The sequence below is a fragment of the Camellia sinensis genome, chromosome 8, assembly GCF_055761805.1.
Source record: "Camellia sinensis isolate YWXY chromosome 8, ASM5576180v1, whole genome shotgun sequence".
NCBI classification, from domain to species: domain Eukaryota; kingdom Viridiplantae; phylum Streptophyta; class Magnoliopsida; order Ericales; family Theaceae; genus Camellia; species Camellia sinensis.
This window is the reverse complement of record NC_138968.1, coordinates 88,246,785-88,270,428: the sequence shown is the minus strand read 5'-3', so window position 1 is coordinate 88,270,428 and position 23,644 is coordinate 88,246,785. Positions and strand designations below refer to the sequence as shown.

General features: G+C 38.2%; 1 long non-coding RNA gene across 1 annotated transcript; it reads left to right on the top strand.

Annotated features, from left to right (window-relative positions):
- The first annotated feature begins 263 nt into the window (after positions 1-263).
- On the top strand, positions 264-6,082 carry LOC145796623 (uncharacterized). The gene is made up of 3 exons (XR_014337101.1): positions 264-365; positions 4,977-5,040; positions 5,380-6,082. It is a non-coding gene; the product is annotated as an uncharacterized LOC145796623 (long non-coding RNA).
- Positions 6,083-23,644: the final 17,562 nt, after the last annotated feature.

The window sequence follows — 23,644 nt, the reverse complement described above, 5'->3', positions numbered from 1 at the left end:
TGGAGTTTTTAAGGTGAGATTTGGAAAAGGAATGAGAAATGTAATCCTATTTATGTTTGGTTATAATAAAAAATATATGGGAAAAGAAAGGGGGTGAGAAATAAATAAAGAAATAGGATACTTTTTAGGACATCAATTCTATTTTATAACCAACACAACCAAACATAGTTGGGATTTGGAATTCTATTAATTCTTTCTCCTTTTCCTTTCATTTCCATTTTCCTTTCCATTTCCCTTCCCAAATTCCCCAACCAAACACAGCGTAAAGGTTAAAGTAGCTGTAGTCGGAGCTGGTATAGCAAGTATATTTGAGGAAGTACCACAGTCATCGAAGTGCCTTGATGTTACTTTTGCACCATCAAAAGGTATATCTATATGTCCTTTTCTACTTTATATTACGCAACAAGCACATATATACAAGCACACCTCATGTGATTGAACATGGCGTTTTGCTTTTCACCCCTTGTTCACTTGGAATCTCACAACTACCTGGTAAAATTTAATTTAATTTTTTGAATTTTTCTTCAACAACGGGTAAGGTTTTAGCTTCAGAGCTCCCAAAGCATGGGAACAAAAAATGCACTGTCCTCGCTTCAGCAAAAGCTAGCACTGAGATTGGCATGTGCAATGTGTTAGAACCCGAATATAAAAATTAAGTAAATAATTAAATAATAATATTATAATCTCAAATATTTTGGTGGTGAATTTTAAAGTGCAAATTAAATATTATTGGAGGATCTTTTAATTAATTTTAAACTTAAAATAAATTTATGGTGAAAGTCTTTAATTTAGATGCAAGATTTATTATATAAAATAAATAAATAAATAAATTTAAGTGCCAAATTAGTAAGCATATTTTGATCTAGTAATAGTTATATTTTATTTAAATTAATGGGTTAGAAAATAAAATAATATTAAGAGATAATAATTTAGGGCCTTTTGTTTAGATATATAAAGTAATCCTAGGTTGCCTAATACAATATATAACAACACTAGGGTTCCTAATCAACACTATAACAGCAGCCACAGTAGCCACGGGGAGAGAGAGAGTTTGAGAGACAAGAAGAAGAAAAGGAGAAGAAAAGAAAATGGGATTGCAAACAAGGAGTAATTTTTGGGTATGTAGTGGGTCTTTATCTTTCTTCTTCGTTTTGGTTTTGTTTTTATCCTTATTCCATTATTATTTTATTCATTCATGGAGGTTGTAGGTTTATATATTTTGTATATATATATACTGTTAAGAAATTTGAGTAGTTAAATTCATGTATAAAGAATGGATATTATTCTTAGTTAAAAAATTCTGCGCATAATCACGAACTTTAAAAATCAAGAAACCATATCAAACGGATGAATTTTAATCTGAATTTTTTACAGTAGATCAATTACATATTGAATTGCATATCTGATTTTGTTTCATAATTTTCGGGAGTCAAAATCTATATAAATTGAGGTATTCAAATCTGTCCAGGAAACCAGTCCGAAATAGTAAATTCGGGAGTGTTGTTCCCTTTGGGTATAAATCCAAAAATTATCAAATTAGTGTCATTAGAACTGGTTATGAGTCTAGTTTCGTATGTTTTTAGCCTTGCATTGATTGCTCGTGTATATTAAGAGAACCATCAATTTCTTTAAAGTGCTGCAGAAAACAACCTGTTTGGATATAATAAATTGTAGATAATTATTTTGAGAAGCAAATCAAGTGAAACCAATTGGGTTTGAAACTTAGGATATATTAGATCATATCTGGAGGTCATTGAAATTTTTCGAATAGCGTGGAGTGGGTTTTGTAATTTTCAAAGTTAGCAAATAGATTGGGAATGCTTGTTTGAAATTCTGTTTTATCTTAAAGTCACAATTAATTAAGTTTTGACCGGAACCCATGTCTTGGGTGATTTTAAACCTTGAAGAACATGAACTTAGGTAATATTTAAGAGTAATGGTGAGTTGGGTTGAGCCATGTTAGTGTGCTTTAGTTGAGGTTACTTAGTTCTTATTTTTTTTAGTATTTTTAAATTAGTTGTGACGTGTAGTTTTTATACTTGGTTCAGGCCACTAGTTGGACTTTTACACTCTATTCAAGGATTATATTATTTCGTTTCAGGTGAGTAGTTTCATGCTACATATTTTTATAAATGTTCCCCTACCTTGAACTATTTAAAAATTAAATTGTTGTTTTAAGACTAAACTGTTTTGATAAATTATTATATTATTAATGGAATCAAGTTATTTCTAAAACATGTGTGAACTTGGCATACTGTAAACTATTTTTTTTGGTCTCATGTTTATAATGATGAACTACCATGTTTTGCGAAACTGATGTGTATTGATTATTGGGACCATGTGTGTATTTAGTCCAGGGAAATTATTCCACTGTGTGGTGACTCTGGCCACTAGGGAACAGATCCGGGTTGGGCCGTGATGACTCTAGTGCTCAACGATTGTAAAGAAAAGACCTTTAAAAACAACTAGGTGACCTTTAATCGGTTCTTCTTTGAGAAAAGGCCAGGTGCCACCCTGAGGATGACTCTTAGTTCGGTATTGGATCCAACGGGGCTTATAACTTGAGAAATGTGTGGCATATTATTTGTTTTTCTTGGTACTCAGAAAATTATTGGTGTTCATGTTATAATCTGTTTTAAGTGGAAAATGTCGTTTATCATGTTCTCGCGAGACATGAGTATTTTAAGTGTTGAATTGTGGAACCTTCTTTTTGAAACAGATTGTATTTACCAAACTGTATGCCAATCTAGTTTCTGTGATATATATCTTATTTTGGAATTGAACCCTGTTTTCAAAACTGTATTTACTATCCATGTTGCTACTCACTGAGCTATCGGCTGACTTAGTTGTTTACCATTTCCAGGTGTTAGAAGGACTTAGAGTTGACTCATGGCGTAGCGGGGACTCAATTGCATGGACCTCTAGGGCATTTATTTAATTTGTTTTAGGTTTCTTTGTCGAGTTTTGTGCATACATTGTGGTTGGGTTTTATTTAGAATTATTTTATTTTGTGGGCGGTTTGTGTCCCATTTAGTATATATATATTTTTAGGAAGTTGGTTATGACTTGTTTTCACTTGTGGTATGTCACTGGATTGCGTGTTGATTTATTTATTTCTAGGCTATCATCACATTTATTCTTTTTGGTTTTTGGGTTCATATTTAGGCTTACGTATGCCTTGAGCTAAGTCCCTGTAGGCCACGGCCGGCCATGCCCGGATTTGAGGTGTGACACAATGTTTCTGATTTTATGATGGCCCTTTCTTGCCAACTGAGAATTGGTCTGCATATGAATATGTGGATCCTATACCGTAATGCACAAACAAAATATAATTCAGGTTCTATATTGGATGGGAAGACAGGAAACAAAATCTGCATCATATTGGTGGTTCCGAACACAATACTAAAACTTAAACACAATAATGATGCCCATAGAGGCCTTAATAAGGTTTAGCATCATTGTTACTGAATTTCATGTATTCTATATATTTTTATGAACATATATTTATTCTATATATTCATTCTCTCAAGCAGTTGGCTGAAAGATTAATATTGTGGGTGTATCATATGACTTGTTATTTATTTATTTATTTTTAAATTTAGATACTTTACTGTTCACTCTCTTTTTACTGCTTTGCCAACAATTTAAAAGTTCATTTTGTCTTTCAGTGCAAATTCTCCAGGAAATTGATTCATATTTTGTTTTTTTTTTTTCTTTTTTTTCCCCCCTTTTTGGTAATATGGAGATTTTTTTGGGCACGAAATGAAGCAATTTATCTACTCCATACAGTTCTCAGAGATCACTGTATGTTTTTCTGAACACAATGAACATTTTATCTACTACATAGAATTCTTAGTGTGTAGTTTGTTGTAACTACCCAACTTAATTCTAAACATATGCTTTTTTTCCTTAGATGTTTATCGCTAGTGTTAAAGCAATTTATATAGATCACTTTTCTTGCATTCTATGGTAGCTCCAGTCCTGTCTCATGTTTGAGAAGAACATACTTTTGAGACAGTTTCAAAGTCTTATGATTTTTCATGTAACCTTCTTAGCATTTAGTATCATTGCAATTCAGGAGTTTATGTTCTACGAGAACTACATGAAAAAAATATGGGTTGATCATAAGGCTAAATATGGGTTGATTTTTCGTGTAATCTTTGTTTCCTAGAAGAAGGCATGTCTAATCGTGGATTTCAAGTCACAAAGCTAAATACATACACGACTGCAAATATTTTAAGTTTGATCACACTAGGTTAGGTCTTCTCCTTTTTGGGTTTTACCACCAACCCTGTGAAGGCTCTCTTCTGCTGCTATTCTATAAATCCTTGCTTCAACTTTTGTTAAATGGCACTCTTTTGGTCTCATTTGTTAAATTAAATCATTGACATTGTTTGAATTGAAAATTATTGATTGTTCATCTCCTTTTAGGTTCACAATGTTCTCCATTTTTATGCAAGCGGCTGGTTATACATATGTTACAAAAAGTGGATGCTTTTCTTGTTTTAGGTCGTGGTGGTGGCGATTTTTTCCTATTCTATATTTTAGTGTGACGACTATAGCTTTCTAAATTACCTTTCTATATATATATATATATATATATATATAATTTGGCTTATACCAAGTTTTTCTTTTTTGCAAATAATCAAGCTAAGGAATCGTTTAATTCATACATTACTGCGAAGGTAATATTGCCTTGTTGATCAATCTGACCTTTTTATGTTCTTTGGCATAGTCTTGTTAATTAGTTAGTTTCTCTATTGGAGATTCATGCAAGTCTTGTCGGAAAAATTTCTTGTCGGTTTCTAAGATTGGATGTTCACATAACACTTTGAGTAGACGCAAAATTGACCAAACCTATATATTTTACACCATCAAGTGACCTTAGACAACTCTTTCTTGCTGTCCTCCTTTAGAACAACTAAGTTCTAGTTTTTTCTTATTATTTTTAATCTGTTCTATTTTGTTTTTTAAAGGAGGTCAATTGAACAAGGGGTCAGCTCTAATACTCAAGAAGCAGTGCTATTAGAAACTTTTGGGGTAAAAACTTTATATGAAAAATAAGTTCATTGAGCATATGTGTTTTTTCCCGTTGAAGCAACATTGTTTTTCTCCTTTAGTATACATACATATATATATATATATATATATATATTTCTCCTTTTATTTAGCTTTTCCCTTTGCTTTGCAAGACTAAGAAAGTATATGTTTATGTCTATATGTTCTTTATCTAAATGTTCATGTCGCTTTTTTTTTTCCTTTTTTTTTCCCCCAAGTTATTAATTTTTAAGTAAATTATTATATTGCCATGGACATCATTGATATTTTGTTGCTTGGTTTCTAGCAGTTTCTGAATTAATTTGTGTTTTTATTTTTCAGGTTAAAAATTGCTTGGAGAGATGTAAAATATGGTCAAAGAATTCAAGAATTTTGTACTTCAAGTTTTGCCATTTTTTAATATATGTAATCATAGTTAAAAACTTGGGAGATTGACCAATGAGTTCCATATTTTAGACTTGCGATGCATATAGTCCTATATTTTTTCTTATGATCCATTTAGTCCTTTTGGGTGTATAATAACTCATTTGGCCGCTACATTACAGTGTCATATTTGGAAAAAGTACACTAAAGAGCTTTTTAGTGTCACATCATACTCGTCACGTTAGAGTGCTACATTTGAAGAAAAATATACTAAAGAATTTAAATTTTTTTAGAGTGTCACATCATACTAGCCATATTGAAGTGTCACATATCACGTTTGAGAAAAGTATACTTAAGAGTTTTTCATTTTGTTTTAGAGTGTCACATCATACCCGCCACATTGTCATGTTTGAGAAAAATATACTAAGGGGTTTTTAATTTTTTTCGAGTGTCACATCATACTAGCTACGTTGTCACGTTTAAGAAAAATACACTAAGGGATTTTTATTTTTTTTAATTGTCATATCATACCTGCCATGTTGTCACATTAGGGCAAGTACACTAAAGATTTTTTTTTTGAAGTGTCACATCATACCCACCATGTTATCACATTAGGGTAAAGTACACTAAAGAGTTTTTTTTAATTTTTTTTTGAGTAAAAGTTTTGGAGTGTCACATCATACCCGCCACCCTGTCACATTTATGAAAAATACATTAAGGAGTTTTTAATTTTTTTGGAGTGTCACATTAATACCTGTCATATTATAATATCACATCATACTTGTCATTTAATAAAACGGTGTAGTTCTCCATCAAAACACTACCAAAATAAAAAAATAAGACCACACAGAAAGAAACTCTCTACTAATAGGGCTTAACAGATCAATTAAAAAAATTTGGGACTAATTGGAGTACTAGTTTAAGAGATGAGATTTATTGGTAAATATGCCTTGAAAGTTTTTATTAATTCCTTTGCATATACTTTTGAACATTCAACTTTCATTTATGAAATATATAATGTTATTTCATTCAATATGTGGTTGTGATTCAAAGGATAGTACATAGTTTGTATTACATTCTTCAAATGCGCGTACAAAACATAATATTGATTATTCTTCAAACATGTTGAACCCTTTTTTTACCACGCACTAATAGTGATGAGAAATGCATATAACATGTGATCTTATCTCATTATTAACCACAGGTTTTATTAGATATTAATCACATTTAAAATCTGTGATGTAAATATTATTAATCAAATTCAAAGGATGTGATCTGAATATTTATTATCGCATGCAAAACGTGTGATGGAATTATTTTTTAATGACACTCAAAACGAGTAATAAAAAACGACCATTTTTAATTACACTCTCAAAAATCACACATTGACAAAACTTAAGTGTGTGATTAAATAACATATATCACACATAAAAAGTGTCATCTATTTATAATTTTGTAATAGTGTGGTCGCACGTACATTGCTCACCATGTCTGGTTTAACGAGTACACTTTCCCCTTCCATGGGCCCTCTATCCTTTGTCACATTCCCACTTCCAAACCTTCTATTCGTTCTTCTCCGTAGGCTGTTATGTCCCATTCGTCACCTTCTCTCCATATGTTGCCTCGGTCTGATGCTTCCCCTCGATCGTCATTATCATCTCAGTGTGCCACGGTAGATATCTCTCCCTCACCTTGCAAAAGCCTCGTCTCTGTATCACATTTTCCCACGGTTCCCTCATCTGCAAATCCCAGCATTCCCGTGCTCTCCTCTATGTCTTGTCAGTCTCTCCGTCATTCTCCTCTGTGTATTAATTCAATTTTTTTTTTTTGATCAGCAAAAAGAAGACTTTATTGATGGAAAAGGAAAATTGCATCAATAAAGAGGAGCTTGGAGCTAAAACAAGCTCCAACCTCCTAGTTGTTGAGAAACCAACAAGCAAACAAAACAGAGAAAAAAAACCAGAAAAACCAAATAGCTTAGGCACTAAATCACCAAAACCAGAACGGACAACACAGCACTCAAAAAGGCACCAATCAGATTAGGCCCTGCACCAACCCATTTGAAGCACCAAAACAGAACAGATGAAGCAGATTTTCCTTGAGCTACATTGCCATGAATTACAACAGCTCAAACAAGCATACCAAACACCTTGCCTTGAACAGCTGCAGCCCTACAACCAAACCACACACCAAAATTTGAAACCAATGCTGCAACCCACTCATCTTTGTTGAGATCTGATGTAGCAGCCAAAACATTATTCAAGAGATTCTCCTTGGAGTATACAGCAGCAGCAGACCCATTATGTCCATCAAATATCAGAGCCAGCATACACCTAATTACTTAATTAGAACTACAACCCCCAGCTACCATCTGAAACAAATATCACCATAATTCTGAATCTTCCTGCTCTGCACAATCCAGCCCAGAAGCAGAATGAAACTGCAAAATTCTAGCAAGAATCAAACTGTAGAAATTCAGAAGCAGCACAGAATTCAGAATTCAGAATAAGGGGATTTCCAGCAAATCAGCAAGTCAGCATTCACCCTCAATGCATAATGCAGAACTTGACACTTTGCAAATTTAACACTAAATCATTCACAGAATAACAGAAAGAAGGGCTACACGCTCTGAACCACAATGCAATCCGTGTTTTAATAAGTTCACATAGCTTTTCAAAGTCCACATGTGAGTCACCAAAAGTGATTTCATTCCTCTACTTCCATAGAGACTAAAACACAGCCAAAGGTATTATCTTCCAGAGTACCTTCAGTCTGTTTTTACATCTAAATCCAGACCACCACTGAAACAGACCAGTCAGTGATCCCGGTTGCACCCAAGATACACCCCACCAGCCAATGATATTGGACCAAACTCGCCAGCTAAACGGACAGCACAATAGCACATGAGTGGCAGTCTCTAATTCATTCCTGTAGAATTTACAACTAACATCAGAATTAGCACTGATTGCTCCAATCCTTTGCAAATAACTAGTGGTCTTAATCCTCCCTTTCCATACTAACCACCCCAGAAATTGCACTTTCGGAGGGGCAGCATTCCTCCATATGAGATCCTCCAAATTTGCAGGCAGAGTAGGGGATAATTCACACCACTTATAGACAGAGTCAACAGTGAAAATTCTAGACTTATCTGCAGTCCAAAATAACCCATCAGCCACGCCATTCCTAAGCTCTGGAGCAGTGCGCAACAGCTCCTTCAACCTCCTCAGGTCATCCAATTCCCATTGGAACAGAACTCTTTTGAAAACCAACCCCCAATCCTCATTATCAGTGCTCCTACTCTTAACCACTGCCAGTGACTCCCCTTTATGCATAGACACAGAGAATAGTCGAGAAAATAAAATTTTTAAACAGTTGCTACCAAGCCACAGATCCATCCAAAATTTTGTGAGCCTCCCATCCCCAATACTGATCCTTGAGTTAGCTTTGAAAAATTCCAGCAATTCAGGGCACTTAACAGCTACCCCCAATATATCCCTCCACACCATAGACCATCTGGAATTAACCTCTTGAACTGGCCACCGAGACCCACCAAACTGTGGGTATTTGCTGAGAATTACTTGTTTCCAAAGAGCAGCAGATTCACACCCAAATCTCCACCACCATTTGAGAAGAAGACATTCATTCATGGTTCTCACCTTTCTGATGCCAAGACCCCTAGTACTTTTACTTTTGGCGATGTCCTCCCATTTTACCATGTGAATTTTCCTTCTAATTTCATCACCGCCCCAAAGAAATCTAGACTGAATCCTATCAATCTCCTTGGCTACTCCTTCAGACATTCTAAACAAAGATAGATAAAAGACTGGTAGAGAAGATAGCACAGACTTAATCATCGTCAACCGACCAGCGAAAGACAGATACCTTCGCTTCCAAGAAGCTAGTTTTAACTTGTATTTATCAATGACAGGTTGCCAAGTCCTTTTTCTCCTAGGATTAGCACCCAATGGCATCCCAACATACTTCAAAGGTAACCTATGATGCAAGCAGTTGAGGATGGCAGCAAAATCTTTGGTGAGCTCTTCGTTAATTCCAATCCCACATACCACACTCTTATGGTAATTAATCTTCAACCCAGACAAAATTTCAAAATACCTCAAAATTCTTTTAATACTTAGCACCTCCTCCCCTTTTGCCTCACAAAACAAAATTGTGTCATCAGCAAATTGTAAGTGAGTAATAATGAGCCCATTTGAACCAACTGATGCACCCTTTAACAATCCAGCCTGGACAGCTTTATGAAACAAAATGTTAAGGCTCTCAGCTACAATATTGAAGAGAAAAGGGGATAGAGGATATCCTTGTCTGAGCCCCCTTTGGGGACTAAACTCCGCTGTAGGTGATCCATTTACCAGGACAGAGACTTTAGCAGTTGAGACACACTCCTTCATCCATTTGATCCATTTTGAGCCAAACCCAAAATTTGATAACATGGAAAAGAGAAACCCCCAATTAATTGAATCATATGCTTTCTCAAAATCAAGCTTTAGAATAATGCCTTTCTTATGCTTCTTTTTCCAACCAACAACAATCTCGTTAGCAATCAGGATGCCATCCAGAATACTTCTCCCCTCTATAAACGCAGATTGAGCTTCACTAATGATCTTTGGTAGTGCCACTTTAAGTCGAGTAGATAAAACTTTGGATAACACTTTGTACAACGATCCAATGAGACTGATAGGCCTGAAATCACTGAGAGATGAAGGATTTTCATTCTTCGGAAGCAAAGCTACAAAAGAACTATTAATACCAAGAACCAACTTAGAATTAGTATGGAACTCTCTCATGAATTGCATCACATCCCCTTTAATTATTTGCCAACACTTCTGGAACATCATAAGGTTAAAACCATCAGGCCCAGGGGCCTTGTTCCCATCACAATTGTTAATAGCTGCCACTACTTCAGATTCTGAGAACTCAGCTTCCAAAGCAACCCGCACCTCTTCATCCCCAATAGATTTAAAAGGACCGGATAAACATGGTCTGTCAAACCATGACTCTTCAAACTGCCTCTGAAAATGATTGAGCACTTCAAATCTTATTTCCTCCGGATCTTCTTTCAAGGCCCCATTGACCTCAATAGAGCACAATGTATTCCTATTCCTTCTTGTGGATGCCATGACATGGAAAAATTTGGTATTTCTATCCCCTTTTAGCGACCAGTTGGCTCTCGACTTCTGCAACCATAACCATTCTACCATTTTGCTCAAGTTCCATGCTTCACCTTTTACCTCCCTAAGCCTCACCTTTTACCTCCCTAAGCCTAGATCTCTCTGCCTCAGTAAGTGACCTCTGTTCAGCTACCAAATCCAAGTCATGTAGCTCCTCCTCCAATTGCTTAAGTTTAAAATCCACCTTACCAAAAACCTCAAGGTTCCAACTTTTCAATGCTGATTTAGGTAAACTCAGTTTTCTTACACATTTGAATCCAGCCCAACCATTAATATGAGATTCAGCCCAAACTTTCTGCACAAAAATTTTAAAATTCGCATGAAGGGTCCAGGCATTTAGAAACCTAAAAGGCTTTGGGCCGCAATCTCTCTCATCTTCCATCAGTAAAATGGGACTATGATCCGAGAGCCTTCTTGGTAAACCCCATAATTTCAAATTAAATTTTTACAACCAATTTGGGCTGAGGAAAAACCTGTCCAGCCTACTCCATTTGGCACCTTCCTGTGAATTACACCAAGTGAACTTTCTCCCTAACATTGGTAAGTCACACACTTCCATACTATCAATGAACTCATTAAAGTCCTTCATACCTCCACTCCTATCAGAACAACCCGCCCTCTCAGATACATATCTAACCTTATTGAAATCACCCCCCAAGCACTAAGGAGTAACAAAACTTTTCTTTAAATTTTTCAAAGTTTCCCATAGCCCTTTCCTGCTAGCACCATCAGTTGGGCCATATATATTAACAATAACACAGGCTAGACTAGGAAAAAGAGTACCTGACAAAATTTTAAAATTTCTGTTGCTGCAGCAGTCCAGGAGTTGAAATACTTGTGGATTCCGAACACACAGTAGACCACTAGCTGCACCCTCTGAGTCCACAGCCATATATCCCATCTGATCACCAGGCCAACAAGATCTGACAAACTCCTCAGTGATACCAGGTCTCTTTGTTTCTTGAAATAGTGCCACATCTACCTTCCTTTCAAATAATAATTTTTTAATTTTTCTCCTTTTAACGGACTTGCCTAGCCCTCTAATGTTCCAAGATAAAATCTGCATTAAAACATAAAGATTACACTCCAATACTCCATAGCAGATACAGTTAATCTGCCTTGGTACCCTTTTTACCCAGCACCTCCTTATCCTTAGCTTCCAGTTCCTTCAATTTACTGAGCACTTCCTCTTCCTTACCTTTGCATTTCAGCCCAAGTAACTTCCCAATCTGCAAAGATGCTTCTGCCTCGTTTAGAAGCAATTGTCCCGAACCCGATTTATTTGCCATGGACAAAGAAATAGCTGCAGTTGGCGACCTGAATATAACCCCTTTCCTGAAATTCAGAACTGAATCAACCCCAATTTGTAAGTTCCCATTCTTCTTTCTCTGGTATTTCGCCATCCCACTTGGTTTCTCTTTAATGATGTTTTTCCTCTTATGCTCCACCACTGCAGAGTTGCAATTTGTTCCACCGTAAGACTCCTTATCCCCTCTGACTTGGATTTCCTTTCCTATGCTAGTTTTTCCTAAATCCACCTGTGTTGGCTGATCCATTGGTTCACTTAACTCAGATGATCTATGACCCACAGTGTTGCCACGCTCTATGACATGGGCCTTACTCAACAATACCTCTATATTGAGCCAAGGAACATCTTTCTGTGGCCCACTAAGACTCCTCATAAAGCCTGGTGTAACAATTTCACCGGTACTATTCTGATTACCTTCATTTTGAACTGGACTAGGATTTTGCAATGAGTTGGTTGGTTGAGCCCCTCATGCTTTGCCTTCACCTCCAAGTTGCTTCTGCAAACAGTCTCACTGACGTGTAGACATGATAGTCTCCTCTACCCTAGACACACTTAGCACCCTATCTCGACCATTAGTAGCTATATGGTCATCATGTTTTACCGTCGACCCCCCTTTCTCCTCCACACCTCTACTGTGCAGCACACCTCCAACGTGGCCCTCCACATCAGCTTCATCTTCACCCTTCTTGCTCCCCACAACAGACTGCTGCTCGTGTTCTTGTTCCACACTATTTGAAATTGAATTTTCTGGTTGGGGCTGAACATTATAACACTTGCATTGTTTGTAAACCACCTCTGAAATCACCACCTGGTCTTCACAAACTTTGGCTGGGTAATCAACCCCCTTACAGCGCAAGATGATTATTGTGTTTATGGACTCCATGCACTTAGTAGCAATTCTCACCTTCCCACTTTGAAAAGACCTCATTTTGGATGTGTCCTCATCTATGCCTATGACTTCCCCCCACGATCTTCCAATACTACTAAATGTTTTGCAACTCCATAGATTCAGAGGTACGCCATAGCAAGTGAGCCAAACAATTCTTTCATGGTCAAGAATCATCCCCTTCTGCCATACCTTGATTGATTCATTCCATAACCGAATCCACCCCTCCAGTGCCTTGGGCTTCTCTGACATGGTTCCCACTGACTGGAAAGTTAGGACAATATCCCTTCCACCCCCAACTCTGATTTGAACATCCCCCATTCCTCTGTTCTTCAATTCCTCTTCAAACTCCACCACAAGGTGTTGAGGTTTCAATCGGACAATCACACTATCATACAACCATCCATTACCTTCCTTGTTAACTTGTATGCTGATGTTTGAATTTGATGTCAACCCCTGACCACCCAATACTTGGGCATAAGACTTTCCCTTTTGTACCATACTAGGAGCTCTGCTGGTTGTAGCGATGCCCCTTCTGCCATCTGGTGTAATTAGTGCTTGCTGATTCTCCGCCTTTCCTTGGAAAAAATCCGCTATTTTCACTTTTAGAGCTCTGTTATCACACCAGATGCCGTGAGCTTTTTGGATCGCCATATCCGCTGCCATTGGACAAGCATATCGGACAAAACCAAATATGGATCTAGTCAGCTTCCTCCTTTTGTTGGGGATGAACACATCCTTCACAATCCCATAGTTAGTGAATATGTTGTACAACCCTTTTGGATCCATCGATTCTGGTAGATTATCCACAAAAATTGTATGAATCTCGTTGTTCGAAGCTGAGTTTCTTCTACCATTACAACCATGCTTGCGTAGAATCGGCTTCCACCCTCTATCATCCATCTACTACCCTTGCGTAGAATTGTCCTTGCACTGTGAGAATATTCTTTGGCACAACTTAATTGAAATTTTTTTATGAGAATATTCTTTTACCATGTAAACAGGCCCAAATCCACCTTGTCCAAGATTGTTACTTATTAATTCAATTGTTGATCTCCATAAGTCCTCTTCCTCTCCATCTCTTCGTCCACCTCCCTCTCATACTCATTATATGGTTTTGAGGTCAATGAAACCCTAGAGTTTGACCCCAAAACCCCATGCTCTCCTAACCCATCCTACTTCTCCACACTCTCCCTCATCTATTGAACTCATCATTTATACAGTTGCCTCGCAGTCCTCTCATTGGCAGGAAGGCATAAGTGCTGAAATCTCGGCTCTTCTCTCTAATGGCACATGTTCTTTAGTTCCGTCATCTCCCACCTATAATGTTGTCGGCTGCAAGTGGGTGTATCACATTAAACGTAAACCAAATGGGTCCATTGATCATTACAAAGCCCGACTTGTTGCGAAAGGGTTCCACCAACATCCCAGCCTTGATTAGTTTGACACCTCCAGTCCTATTGTTAAGCCAACAACGATTCAAAATGTTCTCTCCGTTGCCGTCTCTCATGGCTGGTTGATTTGTCAACTTGATATCAATAATGTTTTTCTTAATGGAGTCTTAACTAAACCTATCTATATGACCTAACCCCCTGGGTTTGTTGATTCCTCACACACCTATTTTGTGTGCAAACTTCATTGGTCTTTCTATAGTCTCAAACAAGCTCCACGAGCTTGGTTCACTTGTCTATCCCTTTTCCTTATTCATCATGGGTCTACATCCTCCAAATCTGATGCTTCTTTGTTTGTATCTTGTCATAATGGCTATGAAGCACGGATACTTCAAATAGGATGACGTATCTGTATCGGATGCCAATACTCCTTGAATACTCACAGATACATATCGGATACTTATTAAAAGTATCGGATACTTTTTAATTATTTTTTCATTAATTTTGAAGTATCGGATATTCCAAGTCATGTTTACTTGTTTTATGAAATTAGAACTGTAACAGTTTTTGCATAGTAATATAATATAATATAATTGCAAGTATAAATGTAAGAATATTTTTCTAATACTTTGTGAAGTTCTTCGATAAGAAAAGTATAGTGAGCTAAATAATAGAATTTATCAGATTGATGTATCCTAATTATTTCATGCATGTCCCCTATAATTACATAGAAAGTACGAATCAACAAGAGAATATAACAATGGTAAAATTAAATATCAATAAATAAATAAGCAAGTAAACTTGAATACAATATTTTTCACTAGTGTCAAAGGAAAAAGCGTAGGGACAAGTTGTGAATTGTTCTATTACTGTAATATAAATTTATTAAACTTGACATTGAAATGAAATATTTGTAAGACATATTAAAAATTTAAAAAGTAAGCAAACTACTAACTTAAATTAATACAAAATTCTTAAAGGTTAATATTTTGCATTATAAAATTACATTGTGATTTCTCAACGTTCTTTAACCTATGTGTAACTCACTATTAATAATTATAAAAAAATATATTTTTCAAAAATGTATCATAGCCGTACCGATATCCTATTTTTTTAGGTTTTGTCGTATCGCCATATCCGTATCGTGTTGTATCTGTATCTCGTATTTGTATTTATGCTTCCTAGAATAATGGTATTTATGTCTATGTTTTGGTATATGTTGATGACATTTTAATCACCGGTAGCCAGCTTGCTTATGTCTCTACCATAATTTCTTAATTAAGTGCTAAATTTTCCCTTAAGGATCTTGGTAACCTATACAATTTCTTGGGTATTGAGGTTACACCAGTAGCATCGAGCCTTCATTTCTCTCAATGCCAATACATTATAGACCTTCTTTAGAAAGCTAGTATGAGTTCATCTAAACCAGTTTTTACGTCCATGTCCTCTACATTTAAACTTTCTAAAATGGGGGTCAAGCTTATGATGATCCTTCTCGATATAGATTGGTTGTAGGCACCTTACAATATCCTATTTTAACCTGCCCAGACCAATATTTTGAAAGCCCAATTATTGAGTTAACCGGAGAAAGGATCGAGTAGGCAGGTCACCGATTCAATTGTCGGGTTGAAACGGTTGAACCGTGATATCATAATTATGTTACAAATATATTTAAAAAGATAAGTATAAAAATGAAAAAAAAATAATTAAGTTCAAAAAAATAATAGAATTTTCAAAATATTTGCAATATGAGTATACATATATTTATTTTTGCAAGATTGGTGTTAGAATATATAATCCAAAAATTAATTCACAAACCATTAACTAACAATTATGAAATCAAAAATTTGTTATAAAAATTATATATTAATTTTTAAAAATATTTAGTAGTTATTACTATTCCATCATTGACTTTTCTTTGCCTTAATGCTTTTTGCTTTGTTTAGACATGATAATGACTATAAAAATAAGCATTAAGCAGCTTAAGAAACAAAGCATCAAAAAAGGGAAGCAAGAGACAGAAATATAACAGCAAACAAAGCCGGTCGTTTCTTAAAACTCGGTCCGGGTCACCGAGTTTGACGGTTGAACCGACAGTTTTGACGGTTCATTCATTTTACATCGATTTTGAGTTATGTCCGAGTTCAGAGTGTTTTCCGGACTTGAACAAGGTCCGGTCACCGGTTCAACTAGTCTGACCGGCTAGTCCGGTCCGAGTTTCTAAACATTGGTCTAGACATGGCATTTGTTGTTAACAAGGCCTGCCAATTTGTGCATTCCCCGTGTGAGGATCATTGGACTGTTGTCAAGCACATTTTGCTCTATCTGCAAGATACTGTTAATTATGGTCTCTTGCTTTCTCAGAAGTCCAATTTACAATTGCAAGCCTTGTTCAATGACGATTGGGTTGTATCATGACCCAAACTGGCCCCTAAAAGTTTAAGTCATGACCAACCTAAACTCAAGCCTGAAAACAAAAATTTCCTAATGTTCAAATCATATTGGGGCCTAAAGAGGAAGTAAAATTAATGATAATGTCCATCGAGCTTGCGAATACATGATAATAGGAATAATTAAAACAATGTAAACATACTAATATATATATATATATATATCTTACACACACATACATAAAACTCAATATACTACAAAATTATAACAATACAAGGTTAAAGCCTCGACACAGAGGCGTATCTTGGGTGACATGGGATAGCAGGTTCACAAAAGAACTCCTGAGGCTGACCTAAGGTTGGTCCCCGGATTGATCACCTACATACATATAAAATACAGAGTGAGTGAAGCTCAATGAGTAATAATAAAGTGAAGAGAATCAAGTGAATAATCTAGATTTAAAAAAAGCATAACACAATACTCTTCCACAATTACATCATTCACAACATTATTCATAATCATTTTTACAAAATGGCCTTAGGCCTACCATATAACAAAACAGCCTCGGGCCCACATATATCAAAACAGCCTTAGGCCCAATTATATATCAAAACAGCCTTGGGCCCAGTCATACGAAATCATATCACTGTATCTTATTGTAGACATTCCATTTTTGACCGACCTTAAGACTCAGACATCATCGATTGGGCACACGGTGATAATGCATGTTCTGCTCGTTTCGAGCTTCGGAGTTTTGGCTGAGAGCCTTGCCTCCGGGTCTCCGAACTCTTTGTGCTTCGGCTCGGTTTGCGGACTAAAGCCTTTTTTCCATTCTCGGAGGGAGGGAGAGGTCCTGTAGACCATCTCTCTGTGGTCGTAGACTACTTTTCTTGGTCGTAGGCCACTTTTCCCGTTTGGAGACTAGTTTCTAATTTTTGGAGCCTTCGGTCGTGCACCTTGTCTCGAGACTGCTTAAAGTTCTCCGTTTGGCTTGGTTTTCGAACTACACCTTGCTTCCTCTCCCTAGAGGGACACTGGGGTCCGAGGGACCACTGTTGTGGTCGTGTGCCACTTTTGGTGCTCGACAGCTTGTTTTCGAGGCTCCTGGCTACGCGCTTTGCCTCCCGAACTCTCGTCTTGCATCCGTTTTGACTTTTTTTTGGGGTAAAAATCTTGTATTACTTGTTTGGAAGGTGGTACGAGGGTAGGAGACCTGTTTTTCCCTTGGAGACCACATTTCTTCCCGCCAGCAGGTTTTCTGGTCGGGAAATCGGTTTTTTTAGGTCTTTAGGCCACCTTCTCTGGTCTCCCCCCCACCATTGACTTGCTTTCAGTGGGGAGACCACCAATTTCCCTGGCCGACCACTTTTTTTTCTGGGAGACCACTTGAAATGGTCGGCCGACCATTACAAGTAGTAGGCTGACCACCTTAAGTGGTCAGCACCTCTCCTCCTGTTTTGGCAGACTGTGTGGATGCCAACTGTGCCAGCTGGAGGGCACAGACTCTATCCTCCAAACACGTGTATGGAGGGATTGCATCCAAGTTTTAGCTTCTCTAAAAAGCTTTAACTTTGGTTTTTCTATAAGAGAGGGGCTCCCTCTCCACTCCAGAGGTTTTGATTTTCGCTGAGAGCATAGACTTACACTCTCTCTATATCCCCCCCCTCTCTCTCTATATATATATTGGTGCTTTGCTTCACACTTGTACACAACCTCGTAGCCAAACACTCTTACCTTGTTGTTGAGTTGCTGGAGGGTCTTAAGGGAGCTCAAGAGTTGGTTTTCGCTCAGAAAATTTGCTAGTATTGCAGTGCTTTAAAGGTAACCTTCTTTCCCTCCCCCCCTCTCTCTTTTTAGCTCTATTTTGATCACTCTCTTAGCCATATTTCCATGCTTCTCTTGGCTTAACTTTAAACTACAAAAATCCTTATTTTTGAGTACTTAACATGTTTGTTTGAGGCTCCTTGGGTGTTGGGGGTGTTCTACCCCCTTTTGTGCCTTGTTTGGCCTTGTTTTGTGCCATGCCTTGAGGCCTTTGAATTAGCCTTTGCTTGGCCTTTTAACCACTGAAATCCAATGAATTTTCAGTGGTAGGCATGTGGTTTTGAGAACTCAAATCTGAGGGGGGTGATCCCCTCTCTTCTTGTTTTGTTTGCTTGCATTATTGGCCTATCAAAGGAGCATGTGTTTCTACCATTTTGAGGCTTAGTTAAGGCACTTTTTTGTGACTTCTAGGGCCTTCCTTGACTCTTTCCATGGCTGGTTTGGTCACCCTTTGCATGCTTCTTGTATGTGTAGTGTAATCCCATTTGCGGCTCATTAAAGTAGCATGTTTTTCTAGCATGTATTGGCTCCATTTCAGTGGGTTTTTGGCCATAATTTGACATGTCATAACTCTGTTTTGGGTTGGTTTGATGGCCCCATGCATGCTCCATGCACTTGTAATGCATTTTCATGAAATAACCTAACATGCATCATGCTTCGACATGTCATTTTAGCATGCTTTTGGCTTAGCTCTGAGAAGACTTTGTTCATGTTTTAGCTTGCTTAAGGTCTAATTTATGTTGATTTGCTCATGCATGCCATGCTCTGTATAGCCATAGTGCATTTTAGCTCACTAGCCTTGAGTTTCTAAGCCAGTAGCATGCATTGCTTGGGCTATTTCCATGATTTAGCATCTTTTGGAATGATATTTCAGAGCTTATATCTTTTCCATATTCTCGTGTTTATCACTCCTTCAATGTGTTTGAGTGTTGCACCTTTATGCCTTGTTTGTGAGCCATTGCATGAGCCGCATTTTCTTGCCTTTAAAGCCACCATCTCAATCCATTTTGGCTACTGTCTTGGCCTGCATAAGGTCTATTTGGGACTGGTTTGGCCATTTAAGCATTGTCTTGCATGCCTCTAGTGTAATACACTTCACTAGCTTCGATGCTTGAGCCTTTCAACATGCATTACATGGGTTATTTGCATGATTCTAAGTCATTTTGCATGCCATTTTAGTGCTAGAACATATGCCATTGTACTCCATGTTTCATCCTTTCAATGCTTTTGGAGAGTTGTATTTTGTGCCATAAGCTTGGGCCATTATGCATGTATGTTTGTATAGCATTTTGAGTTTCCATCTTAGCATGTATGGCCACTGATTTGGACATGGCTGAGGCCTATCCATTTCAATTTAAGTCCATCGAGCATTGTGAGTGCCATGTGGTTCATTGCGTTGTGTATGCCACGTCCATTTGCATTGCGTATGCTAGTTGTTGTTTACATTGATTGCATGCCTGTGTCACCTTGCATTGAGTATGTATGTATGTATGTGCATTGAGCATGCCATTAGCCTTGTTAGGTTGTTCATGTTGCATTGCATGTGTTCATGCTTGTCCATTGCATCTTGTTCACATGCTTGTTTCATTGCATTGTATGCTTGCATGCTTGAGCCGCATTGTGTATGCCACGCCATGTTATTTGTTGCATTGTGTTTGGAATAGGAGTTAGTCCAAACACGGGAAACGAGGAACATTTCATACTCAAAGTGATGAAAATGTGCCTCATTTCTCGGTCGCCGACTCTCTTGACTATACATGATGGAGTTTTAGGCTTTATGTGTTCGTGTGTGCATTCATTTCATATTGAGTTGTACAACACGGGCTCCTTGGTCATCATGCATCGAGATGCGTGGTTGGTGGCCTGAGGTTCGAGACCATAATCCCTTGAGCTTATGTAATGATAGAGAGGGTGGTTGTGCATACATGTGTTGCAAATACTTTGCCATGCCCCTTTCCTGCTCTCATTTGCAACAAACTAGAAACCAGCAGCAACAACTGGTCGACCGACTAGATAAAGTGGCTGGCCGACCACTTTTTCTGGTTTTCAGCATAGAAAGTGGTCAGCAGGTGGTCTCCAATGCCAACAACTGGTCGGCCTCCCTCCTACAGATTCCCATGATGGAGTTTCAGCCTCCTGGAGCTTTTTGCAGTGTTCTGTGACCAGTTGCAAACAGAGGCAAATCGGGGCATCGCGATGGATTTTCGCACGAGGTGACCGGGCACGCATCCTTCGTCATCCAAGGTAGATTGGAGGCAGCCTATTCCATATAGTTTACATGTTTATTCAATTGCTAACTTAGTTAATTTGTTAATTAGTTAGAGTTGTGTAATAATTAGCTGTAGCTTGTTATTCATTCTGTTATGTAATAACTAGTTTAATTAGATTAGGTTAGATTAGCTAGTTGGTGATGTATTATTTATTCGGACCCTCCGTCGAGAGGGCACAACTGTTGTAAATAAGTGTGCGTGTGTGTGATGCATGACTTTCAACCCCCATTTCTTTCTCCCTTTTACTTACCAATTTATGATGGTTAGTTTTAGGACATGTTTCAATTAGCATTCTTATGCTCGCAAGTTTGCATCCATTCATCTGTCTTGCATGCACTGGGCTCGGCGCATCATACTAACTGCAATGTATTTCAATTCCTCTCTGAATACATGTATCAAATTGCATTTCACATGCCATTTTAGAATAGCCGAGCCTATATCTAGTTGCATATTGCATGTGTTGCATTAGCCATCTTAACATGAACTAGGATCATGCATTGATTACTAACTAGTTTCTGTTTTGGCTCGAAGTACTCGGTGAGTGTTTATGCTTTAGCATCCTTGCATGTGTGTGAGTGACTGCCATGATAGCATGTTTGCCATGAGGCTATTTGGTTATATGATATAACTGTTTGAATGCCTGTGAGTGAAGGTTAGATTACTTGAATTGGGACAATTCATCAAAATGCGAGTTTTAAGCTCACTTGGGAGTGGCAAAATCATGTTTTCTAAGCTAACCTGAGGGTGACAAATCCACGTCTTAGCCTACTTACGAGTAGCACCTTCAAACAACTTTCAAAAACAAACATGAGATGTTTTGTTCCAACTTAGGCGATCCAGTTTATACTTGATGGCATAGTAATTCTAGGCTAATAAACCAGAATAAGAACGCATGTGTTTTCAAAAACAAGATATTATGTTAGTAAAGGCCGATCTTTGATTGGGCGAGCGGGGGTGCTCATTGCATGACATTCCCCTCTCGTACCCAAGTTCCCGAGCGGAGGCAACTTTGGTGATGACGGACACGTGGCCTTAGGCGCGAGTCAGGGTTTCCTAAATTTTCCAAAATAAAACATTTAGGTGGCGACTCTGTATCTAAAAAAGCAATCCATGTTTGGCATTTCTTTACAAAAATTAGTTTTGAAAAAATGATTTGCCGGATTTGGACTCTTTGGTGATTTATCAATCTCGCATTGCACTTTGCGAGATCAGATTAAGAACCGTGACATTGAGTCCGAACTGTAGTAAGCCCAATGAACAAAACAGGATTTTCTCAGGACATTCGTGCGCGTCTACAGTTTTTGGTGACTCTACTGGGGAATTAGAGAACTTGACTCGAACTCATGATATCTTGTTTTGATTACACTTATGTGTTTCTTTGCATTGCATTTGCATTAGTGCACCTAGGACACCGTGTTTGCCATCTGTTATTCCTAAATGATTTATCGGAGGCTCGCTTTGAGAAGTGTGGCATAAGGCTGATCGGTCACGGGCTTTGCCACGATGGGATCACAAACCCTGGTTTTTACTAGGGCACCATTTTTGACCATTCGACCTAGTGCATATTCAGAATCCGTAGTGACTATTCCAAACTAGGACAGGTTGCTTACCCGATTATAGGTTGTTTGAAACCGCTGTGTGCGTAGTGAAACCCTAGCTTCTGACAAAATAGGATAGGGAAACCCTACTTCTCCATAGGGGTGTTTTGGCTCTCACTTGCTTGCTATGTGCTTTTAGAGTGCGTCTCAACAGGAATGCATGTATCAGTCTGCAAATCTGGGTATCAGGCCTACGGGCATCAGTGCTTTAAGAATCAGTTATATCTGCGGGTATTAGATTCAGATTTGGGGCAATGATTCGGGAACAGTGATCAGTGATTGAGAACACTTCATTCAGCATATGTTTACCAGCTATGTGTTGTCTTTACTTAAGTTGTTATGCTGTCCGTTTTTCTGTTCATTATTTCCTTATTATGCTTTATTCATCTTTTTGCTAGGTAGTTTAGCACAACTGCTTCCGACCAAGCAGATATTCCCCAAGCACTCTAGACTAGAGGCTATAGAGTCCGTCAATCTGAGGATCTAATAGACGGACAACCAGTGTTCCATTCATTACACCCAGTTGCTAGACGGAGGTCAGTAAGGCGTAGTGTATCGATACCGCGGTTGCCAGATCAGTGGTCCTTGAGTAGTCAGGTTGAGATTTCTGAGTGTACTGACGAGACAAATATACCGGTGGTTCAGTTAGATCAGGGCAGTATGGCAGGAATTTAAGAGATGATGCATCAGCTCCAGAAAAGTACGAAAACCATGCAGTAGGACGCTGCCCATCAAGCAGAATTTGGCAAACAACGGGCCAAAGTTATGGCCCAACAGGTAGAGTTAATTACCAGGCTACAGCAGCATGCCGGAGCATCTGCTCGACACCAGGTTCCTCCCCCACCAAGAGTTCCCATACCTGGGGAGACAATACACGTCCAGGATGATACGGGCGTCCCAATAAGGCCGGCTTCGCCCCCGATCCTACCCCAACTACTTAAAGCACAGACCAACCTGCCGGATTCTCTCTTTGAGTTTGAGGTGGACCCCGCAGCACTAAAAGTGAGGAAGCTTGAAAAGTAGTTCAAGAAATCTCAGGGTGTGAAGTCCGTTTCAGACATTGAGGATGGGTACACCGACTCGGCCGTGACTCTGCCGGACCTATTTAAAATGCTGTACATAGACCGTTTCGATGGGTCTGGGGATCCCATGGTGCACCTACGATTGTTTTTAGATATCTTACGGGCGATGTGGCTCTCCAGATTGCAAAAGCTTTCCCTATTTCGCAGGACCCTATCGGGTGTAGTGGCTATTTGGTATGCAAAACTGGAAGACTTCGTTAAGAGGAACTGGGAAGAGATGGCTGAGGCCTTTGTGGCTCAATACTCTTATAATACACAGATTGAGATCATAACTCGCGACCTC